The sequence below is a fragment of the Lathyrus oleraceus genome, chromosome 3 (assembly GCF_024323335.1).
Source record: "Lathyrus oleraceus cultivar Zhongwan6 chromosome 3, CAAS_Psat_ZW6_1.0, whole genome shotgun sequence".
Taxonomy (NCBI): Eukaryota; Viridiplantae; Streptophyta; class Magnoliopsida; order Fabales; family Fabaceae; genus Lathyrus; species Lathyrus oleraceus.
In genome coordinates, this window is record NC_066581.1 from 249392256 (window position 1) to 249407015 (window position 14760).

A 14760-nucleotide genomic window follows, 5' to 3' on the forward strand; every position below is an offset into this window, starting at 1 on the left:
CGAGTCTACGTTTGTTGGTAAGGATGTCTTTGAGAAACTTTGCATAAGAAGGTATTTGGGTGATGGCTTATGTGAAAGGGATTTCTACGTGAAGTTTTTCTATAACCTTAATGAATTTATGATACTGGTTATTGATCTGGGTCTGTTTGAGTCTTTGCGGATATGGTATCGGTGGTTTGTATGGCGGGGGTGGTACATAAGTTTTGTTTTTAGGTTCTTCTCCTTCCTGTTTTCCAGATTCCTCTAGTTCCTTCACTTCGTCCGTGGGTTCGGTATATTCCTTAGAAGTTTCGGGTTCACTCAATCTTGGGTTAAATGGCTCATCATAAGCGGTCCCACTTCATAGGGTAATGGCATTAGCTTGTCCTCTCGGATTTTGTTGAGGTTGTCCAGGGAACTGTCCTCCAGGTGTAGTCTGGGGGGCTTGGTTTAAGGCTACCTGAGAGATATGGGTTTCAAGCATCTTATTGTGAGTAACTATTTGGTCAACCTTGGTTCCTAACTGGGTAATTAGTTCGTTAACGTGAATGTTCTGGTTCATGAACTCTTCGTTTTGTTGGGTTTGAGCAGTGATAAAATTTTCCAAAATTTTCTCAAGGCACGGCTTTGGTGGCACAGGTTGCATAGGTTGATTTGGTCTTGGGGCTTGGTAACCTGGTTGTCTCGGAGGTGCAGTATTTTGGATAGGGTTATTGTTCTTATAGGAGAAGTTCGGGTGATTCCTCCATCTAGGGTTGTAGGTATTCGAATATGGGTTCCCTTGGGCGTAGTTCACTTGCTCAGAGTTGGTTTCGTTTAAGAGACTGCATTCTGCAAATTGGTGTCCTTTGGTTCCACATATCTCACAATCCGACGAAACTGCAGCTGCAGTATTCGGGTTTATACACATATGCTTAACCTTGAGGGCCAACGCGTCCATTTTAGCTTGCATCATGTCTATAGAGCTTAACTCATGTACTCCTCCTTGGGCTTCCTTCTTCTCAAATGTCGCTCGTTCAACTCCTCATGATTGATGGTTTTGAGCCATATCTTTGATAAGGGCACTAGCTTCAGGGTAAGGTTTGTTCATTAGTGTGCCACCTGCGGCAGCGCCGATGGTCATCTTAGTGTTATAGTGAAGTCCATTATAGAAGGTCTGAATGATTAACCAATTTTCTAAACCATGATGGGGGCATTCTCTTAACAGCTCTTTATATCTCTCCCAAGCCTCGAACAACGATTCTCCTTGATTCTGGGTAAATCTGGTTATTTGGTTTCGAAGAATGGCGGTCTTACTTGGGGGAAAGTATCTAGCAAGGATTACTTTTCTAAGGTTTTCCCAAGTTGTTATGGAATTGGGTGGAAGGGAATCTAACCATGATAGGGATTTATCTCTAAGGGAGAAAGGGAATAATCTTAAACGGATTGTCTCAAGAGAAACTCCATTGGTTTTAAAAGTGTCTGCTAATTGGAGAAAGATTTTTAAATGTTGGTTCGGGTTCTCAGTAGCAAGACCTGGGAATTGTATCTGTTACACTAGTTACAACAGGGAGGGTTTAAGTTCGAAATTATTAGCTGGGATGGTTGGGTTTACTATACTAGAACTAGGTTCTTCGTTGGATGGTTGGGTTAAATCCTTAAGAGGTCTTTGATTTTGATCTTCGGCCATAGCTCTCCTAATTCTATGGAAAAATAAACGTGCGCGAGCGTAACGTTCAGGTTCCGCCAGAGGATCTACTAAGCTTCTGGTGCTGCGAGTCCTTCGCATTGACCGACAGATAACAACCTAAGTTTAAACGATATAACAACAGGGTACGAAATTGGTCCCCGGAAACGGCGCCAAAAACATGATGCGTGTTTTTTGCAAGTATACGAACGCGTCAGAGTAATATAAAAGATTGTCGAATCCACAAAGACCATATGTCAATCTATCGTTATCTATTGTTACGGTGTTTATCTAAGGTAATCGAAACAGGGTTTTTTAAGAGTGCGCAATGAAAAATAAAGTATTAAATTAAATTCAATTAACAAAGACAGGTTTGAATGTAATTCGCATAATCAATTAATAATCCAAGTACTTGCTAATAGAATTACTTATGGCCAGTGTTTCCTACTTTGAAAAGAACCAATTTAACGGGAACTGTCGCTTTCGCATATTCAGAACCGAGTTGTACTCCCTAATTAAACCCTCTTATTGTCACTTATAAAAAGGCGCGCATTGCGTTAGAGTAGTAAACCTATTTTTAAGAAATATAGTGTCTTGACTAAGTTGAAAAGTATTTTGACCTGAATTTCTTAACCAAAAGAGGTTCTCACGAACCAGACTCTAAACTTATAAACGCATCCGAAAATAGTTTTAAAATCACTTTTCTTTTTAAGTTAAAAACTCCTAATGAACTAAACAAAACGCTTTCGTTGTATTTGAAATAGTTAAAAACAACTAAGTTTAACCAAACGTCGGACGACTTTCAATCTTACCAAACGAAAATTAACTGCCGGAAAACATAAGTTGAAAGTCAAAATAGCCCTTAAGTGCTTCTACGAACAACTGTACGGATTATCGGTTCAATTACGATCCTTACATTCTAACCTTTATAGGTTTAGCCAGACATGGTAAAGTAAAAATGCATTTTAGTTTTTATCATAAAAACGGATAAATAAAAGACTTTTAAAAGAGAAGGTAATAAGTGCAAGTGCAGGGAAGTAAATAAAAGTAGTGCGAGTGCGGAAAGTAAACAAAATCAAGGCAGTGCGGGAAAGTAAACAAAATAAAGGCAGTGCAGGAAAATAAACAAAATAAAGGCAGTGCGGGAAAATAAAGTAGACAAAGGTAAAGCAATAAAACCTGCTCCAATCGGAGGGTCGAATAAAGTGCGAAACATAAATGAAAGTGGCGACAGGACTAAACTTCCTTCCAAAGTGCTCCAAACTCGATTACATACTCGATTACACAGTGTGGCAACACTCCGATGTGAAGCGATTACCACTTTTACACAATATTGATATATGCCTAGTTGTAACTAAGTTTGGATGCCTAAACAATTGAAATCAAGGTTCTACTTATAGGCAAGAAAAGAACATGGAGAGTACAAGGATGCCCCTAAGTTTGAAAATGGGTGGGCACCATTTTGTTCTTGTGGCGCCCGCCACAACATCATGGAGCCCGCCACAGGAGGAAATTTGCAGTCCCAAGTGGAGATCGTGGGAGATGTGGCAGTTGAGGAGCGGTTGAAACTGGGACACGTCATGGCTGGACCCATGGCGCCCGCCACAGTGGGAGCCACAAGTGTAAAATGCTGATTTTTTAGCTTTTTAACTCATTTTCGCTCCTTTTCTCGATCGGGGCTCTGATTAGACTGAAAACCTGAAAACAAAGAAAAACATAGTAATAACATAACAAAATAACAATAAAACAACTAAAATGCATGCGAAATCGGAGTCAAAAATACGGTGAATTTCAGTGTCATCATTTATTTCGCACTTGCCTCAGACACCTGCTTTTATGGAGAACAAACAATGTCTACGGTGGTCTCAGAGACTTATGTCTATCACTAATGATGATATAGTTTGGTATGATCCTTCTTTGAGCAGTTTGGAGATTATTGATTATTGTGGTGAATTCTCTAATGTGCCTCTCATTGGTACACAGGAGGAATTAACTAAGACCCTGCTTTGGCTCGCCGTCAACTTGGGTTCCCCTTAAGAGACAAACCTAATAACACTTTGTTAGAAGGTCTTTTCTATCAGGAGGGTAAAGATCCCCAACGTTTGAAGCAGAAGATTATGCATTCTTGGCATAATGTGCATAGGAAAGGAAGATCCGAGCTTGGTTCGCACAATTGTGTAACTTTAGAAGCTTACACTCTTTGGGTGAAGAAGAGAGCTTTGGAGTTAAAGATGCCTTATCCTTGTGAAAGACTTATGTCTATGGTTGTGGCTGAGCCATTGACTCTCCCTAACCAATATATGGAGGAATTGGAAGACGCGCTCACCAAGATGAAGCGAGAGAAGTGATATGTGGGAAGAGCGTTTCCATGCTTTTAGCCGAAAGCATGAGGAGCTACAGCTTGAGTCTAAGGACAAAGATGCACTTATTGTGCTACTTGAGGACCGAGTGACAAAGATACAGAGAGAGCCAGAGGTTTCATCTTCCTCTAGTATGCCTCAGCCTTCTGTCGCTTGGAAGAAGATTGTTGATCATCTTGTCCTTGAGAAGACTCAGATGAAGACTTCTTTTGACACTGAGATTCGACGCATTCGAAGGAAGTACCCGCCTGCAGCCAGATCTTCTGATGTTGTTGTTAGGGATCCTTAGGATGACTAATCTCCTTTTCTCTTGTATTCTGTGTTTTGGTTTATGAAATTGTACTCAGTGTAATCCTTCCTATTATATAAACAAAAGAGATATTTTATGGTCATATCAAATTGTTGCAATTATTGTTATATATATATATATATATATATATATATATATATATATATATATATATATATATATATATATATATATATATATATTTGCAAATAATATAGTAAGTTCCTTGAAAACAAAAATAAACAAGCATTGCATTTCATGCATCATTTGCATAACAGGTTTCTCTTTCACCAGATGTCTCATTGGTGTTTCTTATGTGCTTCAACCAAGCTGACTCATCGATACAATACCCGCGCCAATCATCTGAAGATTATGGAGCATCTTGAACAAGAGAACAAAGACCTGAAGAAAGAGATTTCCCATCTGACTGCCATGATGGAGTCAGTCCTAGATGCTCAAAGCCAATCTTCTCCAACGCCCGCAACTCCTCCTCCTCAGAGGACTGTCATTTCAGAGGTGGCTACATCTACCATTCCTGCAACTACTGCTCATTTTGCACCAAACATGTCTTCCGGATTCCCCTGGGGAATGCCGCCGAACTTTGTGCCTGAAGGCTTTGCGCCTACCTTTGCTTCCATGTCGGCATCTAGACCGGTCATGTCTGTGCCACCGCCTGTTGTGCATACCCTGCTTCATGTGGAAGACACCATCTATCATTCTGAGCCGTCTGAGGGCCCTGATGTGTATGAAAAGATGGATGAGATGAAGGACCAATTCCTTGAGCTGCGTAAGGAGTTGAAAACTTTGAGGGGTAGGGACTTATTTGGAAAGAGTGCTGCGGAACGTTTTTTGGTTCCAAATGATAAGATCCCGGTGAAATTCAAGGTGCCTGACTTTGAAAAGTACAAAGGGAATACCTTTCCACTCAGTCATTTGGTGATGTACTCCCCAAAGATGTCTACTCACAGCGATGATGATCAGTTTTTGATCCATTATTTTCAAGACAGTTTGACCGTTGCCGCTCTGAGGTGGTACATGGGATTGGATAGTGCAAGCATCCGCACATTCAATGATTTGGGCGAGGCATTTGTGAAGCAGTATAAGTATAATGTTGATATGGATCAAGATAGAGATTAGTTGAGGTCGTTGTCTCAAAAAGATAAGGAGACATTCAACGAGTATGCTCTGCGATGGAGAGAGCTTGCTGCTCAGATTACCCCTCCTTTGGAAGAAAAGAGATGACCAAGATTTTTCTTAAGACCTTGAGCTCATTTTACTATGAACGGATGATTGCCAGTGCCCCTAATGACTTTACCGAAATGGTAAACATGGGGATGAGGCTCGAAGAAGGTGTCCGAGAAGGACGATTGTCTAGAGAGGAGGTTACATCCAACAAGAGGTATGGTAACAATTTCAGCAAGAAGAAGGAGAGTGAAGCCAATGCAGTGACCTTTGGGAGGCAGAAGAGGCCTCATGCCAAAAGAAATCAACCACCCGGTCAACATCATCATCAAGTCTCATCAGTAATTCCAGTATTTTCAGATAATCAGTCAACACCAATTCAACAACAGCAACGTCAACAACAACATCCACCGTAATGAACAAACACCTACAACAACACCAATACCAACAATCATCAACAACAAAATTTTGAGAGGAAGACGGTCTCTTTTGAACCAATTCCGATGACATATGCAAAATTGTATCCGTCCTTGGTTCTCAAGAACCTGTTGCAACCACGAAACCCACCACAAATACCTGAACCACTTCCATGGTGGTACAATATAGAACTCCGATGTGCTTTTTATCAAGGAGCCCCCGGACATGATATTGAGAATTGCTACCCCCTCAAATATGAAGTCCAAAAGCTGGTAAGAGTGGAATGATGTCCTTTGAGGATTATGGGAATTCATCAAAGCTAATCCACTACCTGCTCATGGGAATTCATCTGTTAATATGGTGGACGGTTGTCCTAGAGAGTTCAAGGTATTTGATGACCGCTTTATTAGAAGGTCCTTGGTGACGACGCACAAGGATATTTTCTTGGTAAGTGATTGTGAGCATGACCATAATGGTTGTGATATTTACATTATTAATCCACAAGGATGTATGGTTATGAAGAGGGACATCCAGAGGTTGATGGATGAAGGTTTGATTCAGATTACTCAGTCCCGTCACATAGACGATGATGTTAATGTAATAGTACCGGTTTTCAAGAATCCTGAGAGAGTGATTATTCAGTATGACAGCAGCAGCAGTAACAACGTCAGCAAAACATCGATATCATCGTTGGTTATACGGTTGGCGGGTCCCGTCCCGTATGCATCCGATAAAGCTGTTCCATATCAGTATAATGCAACTATGTTGAAATATGGTCAAGAGGTTCCATTACCTACAACTAGTTCTATCGTAAGCATTGCTGATGTTACTAAGGTGACCCGCAGTGGTCGTGTGTTTGGGCCGGTGTTCCCAAAGAATGTAGAAGATTTGTCTGTCAATAAGAAGGCGGATGTGCCTATAGTAGAATCAGTTAACGCTACAAAGTGTCAGTCTGGTGAATCCAGTGGTTTGAAGCCTAATGACAATGATGAGGTACTCAGAATAATCAAGAAAAGTGAATTCAACATAGTGAGCAATTGTTGCAAACCCCCTCAAAGATCTCAGTATTGTCTCTGTTGATGAATTCAGAAGCGCAAAAAGAAGCACTATAGAGAGTTCTTGAGAAAGCTTATGTGGAACAGGATGTTACGGTGGATCAATTTGATCATATTGTGGCTAATATCACTTCCTGCAACAACCTCAGCTTTTGTGACGAAGAACTCCCTGAAGAGGGTAGGAATCATAACTTAGCTTTGCATATCTCCATGAACTGCAAAGTTGACGCTATGTCAAATGTGTTGGTAGACACCGAATCTTCTTTGAATGTACTGTTGGTGTAAGCCCTAGAGGCCAATACATTTTGGTACTTGTATCGAATAATAAAAGGCATTCTCTTTATTATGGTTGATTAATAAAGTCCCTGGAATAGATAGTCCGTTTAATGTATTAAGTGTGACTTAATCATGAGAACACATTAAACATAAGGACACTATTCCTAAAGTATCCGTAGTCGAGCTTTAGCGTGAAGTGGGATAACATTAAAGCATTAAGACTATTATGTTTGTAGACTGATGATCACATCTCATGGATCATGGATAAAGAGTTATCAAGTCTTAAACATAGGTATGAATATTAGGAGTAATATTTATACCGGATTGACCCGCTATGAGAATACTATATAGAAAGTTATGCAAGGTGTCATAAGTTATTCTCATGGTGATAATAGTGTATTCCACTCTTCGACCTGAAACCACTATGGATCCTAGATGTAGAGTCGAGTGCTTTATTGCTGATCCAACGTTATCCGTAACTGGATAACCATAAAGGCAGTTGATAGGTACTCCACAAAGCATGCTGAGGGACATGAGTGACCTAGATGGAATTTGCCCATCCTGCATAACAGGATAAATGTCTATGGGCCCAATATTGAACTGGACAAGGATGACACGGTCTATGCCTTGTGTTCAATATAGACATAAGGGCAAAAGGGTAATTATACACATAATTATTATCACAGAAGGAATTGTCAGATCACTTGACATTTTCGTGTCTTGGGTAGCAGTGATGTGTTGCTAGATACCGCTCACTGTTTATTATGTTAAATGCGTGATTTAATATAATTGCCAACGTCACGAAAACCTACAGGGTCACACACAAAGGACGGATTGATGAGAGATAGAGTAACTAAGGAATACCGTAAGGTACGGTGCCCTTAAGTGAATTATAGAACATCGTAAGGTACGATGTACTTGAGTAGAATACGAAATATGGTAAGGTACCATGGGCTTAAGTGATTTTGGGCATATTATAAGATATGGGCCAAAATACACTTAAGTGGGCTCTTAGCTTGAAGCCCACACAAGTGGTTCTATAAATAGAACCCTTGTGCAGAAGCATTAATTGCGGTTGCATTCTTTTCGTTTTCACTCTCTCTCTCTCTCTCACTCAAAGCCTTCATTCGTACCAGCTAGCACTGAGATTGAAGGAAACCGTTCGTGTGGACTGAGTAGAGACGTTGTCATCGTTCAACGTTCGTGATCGTTTCGTGGATCTGCATCAAAGGGTTTTGATCGTCACAAGAGATCTGCACCAAAGGTTTCAACCGTCACAAGAGGTAAATACTCTATCACTGATCATGACCATTCGTAAGGATCTCTAAAGGAGAAAATTTTAATTTCCGCTGCGCTTTGGGTCGCAATTCTCCTTCATGTACTCCCAAAGTCAACATTGTCGAAGTTGTCATACCAAGGAGCGCCTATGAGATATAGTGGCGTGATCGTCAAAGCTTTCGACAGTTCACGCAAAACTGTGATAGGAGAAGTGGACCTTCTGGTGAAAATAGGTCTGAGTGACTAACAGATTACTTTTCAAGTAATAGATATCCACCCGGCCTATAGCTGTCTGTTGGGAAGGCCATGGATTCACGAGGCAAGAGCTATTACATCCACATTGCATCAGAAGCTCAAGTTTGTCAAGAATGGGAAGCTAGTCATTGTTGGCGGGGAGAAGGCATTGTTGGTCAGCCACCTGTCATCTTTCTCTTATGTTGAAGTTGAGGATGAGGTTGGAACTGCATTCTAAGCCTTATCTATTGTTGTTGAAAAGAGAGTTGGGGCACCCATGTCCTCATTTAAAGATGCATTGAAGGTTGTTGAAGATTGTCAATTTGATCAGTGGGGACGAATGGTAGAGGTCTCCGACAACAAGAGTAGAGCCGGTTATGGTTTCCAACAAGGTTCGTCAGCAGTCAGATCTAAAGATGTACAACTCAGCTTCCGTAGCGGAGGGTTCATTCATGGAAATGAACAACACTTAGCTGTTGTTATAGAGGATGATGAAGAAGAAGACTACACCAATTTTGTGCCGCATGGAAAGGCTTGCAACAATTGGACCGCTGTTGATATTCCTGTTATTATGCATCGATCTAAGTAATTGCTTTTATTTATTTTTGAAAATCCTTCTCCTATGTGTAAGGGTGAAGTGAACATTGTTGGGAATTTTCAATTCGATCATCAATAAAATATAATTCTATTCATCCACATCTATGATGTTTTGATTTTACTTTTTGCTTTATTTTGAAAATGGTAATCACAAAAAAAAAATATAATTGTCCATCTGCATAATACTTGGTCACAAATTCACTTCTCTAAAATTAAAATATCAAATCATTATGCAGGTTGGCTTCTAATCCCATTGAATACAATGATCCTTCTCCTTCTCCAAAATTTGAATTCCCTGTGTTTGAGGCTGAGGAGGAAAGTAATGAAGAAGTAAGTGATGAATTGTCTGGTCTTCTTGAGCATGAAGGAAAATCCATTCAGTCGTTTTAAGAGTAGATTGAGTTAGTCAACTTGGGTCCCGAGGATAACGTGAAGGAGGTCAAGATTGGATCTCGAATGTGTCCTGAGGTTAAGAAGGGGTTGATTGATCTTCTCCGAGAGTATTCAGATGTGTTTTCTTGGTCCTATTAAGACATGCCTGGGTTGGATTCTGAGATTGTGGAGCATAGATTGTCGTTGAAGCCAGAATGCCCACCAGTCAAGTAGACGTTGAGGAGAACTCATCCTGATATGGTAGTGAAGATTAAGGAAGAAGTGCAAAAGCAAATCGATGTTGGTTTCCTTGTTACTGCTGAGTATCCGTAATGGGTGGCCAATATTGTGCCTATGTCGAAGAAGGATCGAAAAGTCCGTATGTGCGTTGATTACAGAGATTTGAATAAAGCCAGTCCGAAAGATGATTTCCCTCTGCCACACATTGATATATTGGTAGACAATACAACAAAAGTCAATGTCTTTTCGTTTATGGATGGATTTTCCGGATATAATCAGATCAAGATGGCAACCGAAGATATGGAGAATACCACATTCATTACACCTTGGGGAACATTTTGTTATAGAGTGATGCCTTTCAGTTTGAAGTATGGTGGTGCAACCTACCAGAGAGCAATGACTACACTTTTTCATGATATGATGCACAAAGAGATTGAGGTCTATGTTGATGATATGATTGTTAAATCCATTGATGAAGAAGAACATGTTGAGCATTTGTTGAAGCTATTCCAGCGTTTGAGGAAGTATAAACTCCGCTTGAATCCAAACAAGTGTACTTTTGGTGTTCGTTCTGGTATGTTGTTGGGCTTTATTGTCAGCGAGAAGGGTATTGAAGTTGATCCCGCCAAGGTCAAAGCAATACAAGAGATGCCTGCGCCCAAAACTGAGAAGCAAGTCAGAGGTTTTCTTGGCCGCTTGAATTATATCTCAAGATTCATTTCACACATGACTGCCACATATGCGCCTATATTCAAGCTTCTTCGAAAAGATCAGTCTTGTGATTGGACTGAGGATTTCAAGAATGCTTTTGATAGTATCAAAGAGTATCTGCTTGAACCTCCGATTCTGGCTCCACCCGTTGAAGGAAGACCGTTGATTATGTATTTGACTGTGCTTGAAGAGAGTATGGGTTATATTCTAGGTCAGCAAGATGATACTGGAAATAAAGAATTTTTAATATACTACCTCAGTAAGAAGTTCACCGATTGTAAGACTCGGTATTCTATGCTTGAGAAAACTTGTTGCGCATTGGCTTGGGCTGCTAAACATCTGCGTCAGTATATGTTGAACCATACTACTTGGTTGATATCCGAAATGGATCCAATCAAGTACTTATTTGAGAAGTCTGCTTTAACTGGGAGGATTTCCCGTTGGCAGATGTTGTTATCAGAATATGATATTGAATACCGATCTCAGAAAGCTATCAAAGGTAATGTCTTGGCTGACCATTTGGCTCACCAACCGATTGAAGATTACTAATTAGTGCAGCATGATTTTCCTGAGCAGTCAAGAGCATAATGGATATCAAGAGTTGGTAGAAGGATTATTGATCATTGTATTCAATGTAACCCTTTTTCCATGTAAATTACCATTTTCAACTTTGTAAAGATCTATGGAGTCTTGTCATTTACAGACTACCATTCCATTAAATGAAGTAGAGCTTTTATCCACTTTTTTATACTCTTATTTAATTCAGTCAAATAGTTTTAAATTTTATTATGATCATTTTTTAAAATTACTTTTTTTAATCAAAATCATGTTTTCTTAAACATATAAAAGCATTTAATTTTAAGCAATCGATTTCATTTAAAAAGAGTATCAACAACGGTTCGAAAGCAGTAAGCCTTAAAATATGGAGCGTTATTGGTTCTCCCCAAGCAGTAGGCGCAATTTCTCTTTCATCCCCGACAACATTGGTCAGCACTCGGTATTTGTTGATTTCTCTAGACGATTATTTCTCCGTCATCCCCAACCAAATTTATATTTGGTCTCCAACAGAGTTAGAACATTTCGTGGTTCCGGCAGAACTTTGGTTTCCTCCCTAGTCACCGTCAGATTCGTTCCCAGTCAGAGGTCCCTCTTGATTTCTGAGCAGTTATTTGCAGTTATCCCCTGCGTGGTTATCTCTCATTTGATATGGTGTTGACCTAAAATTCCCCACGGAGTTGATAACGCTTTTCCTCAGCAGATCTCCTCCTTCCCCAGCTAGGATTGAGCCTTCGGGATGTTGATCTCTCTTTCCTCCAGCAGTTGTTTCCCTCTTTTGTGGATTGACCGAGAATTGTATCAATGATTCAAATCTGCGACATTTTGTATCCTTTGTGATTGTCTTGTCAGCATAATCATCATATATACATATACATATACATATACACTCATATAATTTCATTGTTGCATCATTGTGCTTTAAAACTCAATCCTATAATTCTTATTCTCTGTTATGATGGTACTCTATCCCCATATAGGTTTGGTGTCTGTCCTCCTTCAATTGTAGAGTGCCAACCCCTTAAGTAAAAAGACTTTAACCTTTCTCCTTTCCCCACTGAGTTATTTCCTCATGGATAATGATCGCTTCAACTTCCTCCCCAGTTTATTATCTGGATGGAACCACTCCCCTTGAGTTATATCCTCATTGGGTTGAGTCTTGATTGACCGTTTCTTTCTAGATCTTGCCTAGATAGATGTTTTTGGTCCACTGAGAGTTTATTACCCAGTAACTGGTAGTATTCTCTTTAGTGGGCAGTTTGTTACTTCTTGCCCAGTACCCGGCAAAAGTGAACTTATTCCTCCACAGCGGATTCATTTTCACGTTTCCCTAGGAAGTATATCCTTGATATGTTCATCCTAACTGATGACGATATTTTCTTCCCTTGCTTTGAGTTTATCCTTGATATGTTCGTTCTAACCGGTGACGGATATTCTCATCTTTTGGTATTCTACCCAGTAAAAAGATAATTGTAATCCCTATTTTTATTCCCCAGAGAGTTAATCCTTGATATGTTCATCTTAACCGATGAAGGATTTCCTTCTCCTTGCGGTCATCAGCCCAGTAACCGGTAGTTGTAAATCCTGCTTTTTCTCCCCTCGAAGTCTATTCTTGATATGTTCATCCTAACCGGTGACGGATATTCTCTTTATTGGTATTCTATCCTGCATTCGATAAATGTAATTCCTATTTTTGTTGTTCAGGTGGTATATCCTTGATATGTTCATCCTAACCGATGACGGATATCCTCCTAAACATCCTCAGGCGAGACTATCCTTTATATGTTCATCCTAACCGATGACGGATTTTCTTTCCTTTGAGTCTATCCTTGATATGTTCATTCTAACTAGTGACGAATATTATCTCCTTGTGGTCTTCTTCCCAATAGCCGGAAGTTGTAAATCCTATATTCAGTTTTTCCCCAGGAAGGCTATTCTTACACAGTGACTGGTAATGAATACACCTTCTAGCGACCCTCAGTGAGTCATCCTTGATATGTTTACTCTAACCGGTAACAAATATCTTCCCTGTCAGATTTTATTATCTCCTTACCCAGTAAGCGGTAGTGGATGATAGATTTCTGCTCCTCCTGTGTTGAAGTTTATTTCTTCCCCTAGTTGAGTTGAGTGCGTATTTCTTTGGTGAAATCGCTCATCCTGCATGATTCTAATATTTCAGTTTTATTCTGATCTACCCGTTTCCCATGCAGGCTTTCCCTTTGTTTCCCAGCTGAGTCTTTCCATTTTCCTGGAATTCCTCTAGTCCCGTAGTACTTTTAAGTCGTAGCCTTGCCTGCGCACACCCCTTTCCCCCCTAGAGTCTCTGTCTCCCCAGTGAGTTTTCCTTAGGAAAATTCATTACACTCCTGTGGACTTTTAGTCTCTCCGGATTCTTTTCCTTTGTGGCAACATTTCCCCACAAAGATTTATTTTAACATTCATATCATATGCATCATGAGGTCTCTTAGGGACCAAAATTTGTTTATATATGTTGTTATTTAAGCTCATTCTACTGAGTCGATACGAAGATTTTAACCTTCTCCTCCGTAGTTAGAATGTCCTTAAATAAGGGCAGCTATAAGATCCCAATTTTGACCCTACGTTCTCTCATGCTACCTCATCATATGCATTAGCATTGGGATCATACCTTGACATCCTCCTTACCCTTCTTTCATTGGATTTGTTTTAGGAGAGATCACCAAGCACTAAGTGATCGTATCATACTTGTATTTTATCATCTTTACTAACCAAAATACCAAAAAATATATCTTTTCATTTGTCTGACTCTTTTGTAGGTAGAGTGTGATCACCATTGATCTATCAAGTTCATATCTAGGGTTTAAGACCCTCATTGCTAAGAAGAGATCAACCAAGGAATAATCCACAATGGCTCTGAGCATCATATATGAGTCACCATGATCTCTACATGTTATTTTGATCAAGATTTCTTCAAGAGTTTGGAATTGGTTTGCATTGGAAACCCTAGTTCATCTAGGTATCTTGAGTAACCTCTTCAACAAGCTTCTTCACCAATTGATCAAATAATTCAAGGGAAACTTCAAATTTCATCATCTTATGCATATATGATCTCCCATGAGCCTAAAAAGTCAAGAGAATTGCAAGTTATCAAGTTGGTTGATGGTAGTTGGCCAGATGAATTCATCTAATCAAAACTGGGTCTCCCTAGACCTTATCTCCTATAATTTGCATCATATGAAAATGCTTCTAAGATAAGCGTTACTATAAATGACATTCCAAACAACTTTCATGTTGAGGCTAGAGCTAATTTTGCTTGGAAAGTCATTTTTTATGTTGAAACACTATAGGTCATTTTGTCTAAACCCTAATTTGAAAGTCAACTTCTCAAGATCATAACTTGCTCAATTTTTATGAGATTAAATATTTCCAAGTTGCACAATAAAATTCAAGGTGTCTACTTAAACCTTTATTTTTGGAGTAAGATCTAAATCAACTTTTATGAGCATGTGATATGAGGATACATTATAGGTCATTTTGAACCAATACCATTGAACAAGTGATTTTACTCAA

General features: G+C 39.6%; 1 non-coding gene across 1 annotated transcript; it reads left to right on the top strand.

The window, feature by feature from the left end:
* The first annotated feature begins 1157 nt into the window (after nt 1-1157).
* LOC127132988 (small nucleolar RNA R71) lies at nt 1158-1264 on the top strand. Its single transcript, XR_007806989.1, has one exon. It is a non-coding gene; the product is annotated as a small nucleolar RNA R71 (small nucleolar RNA).
* Nucleotides 1265-14760: the final 13496 nt, after the last annotated feature.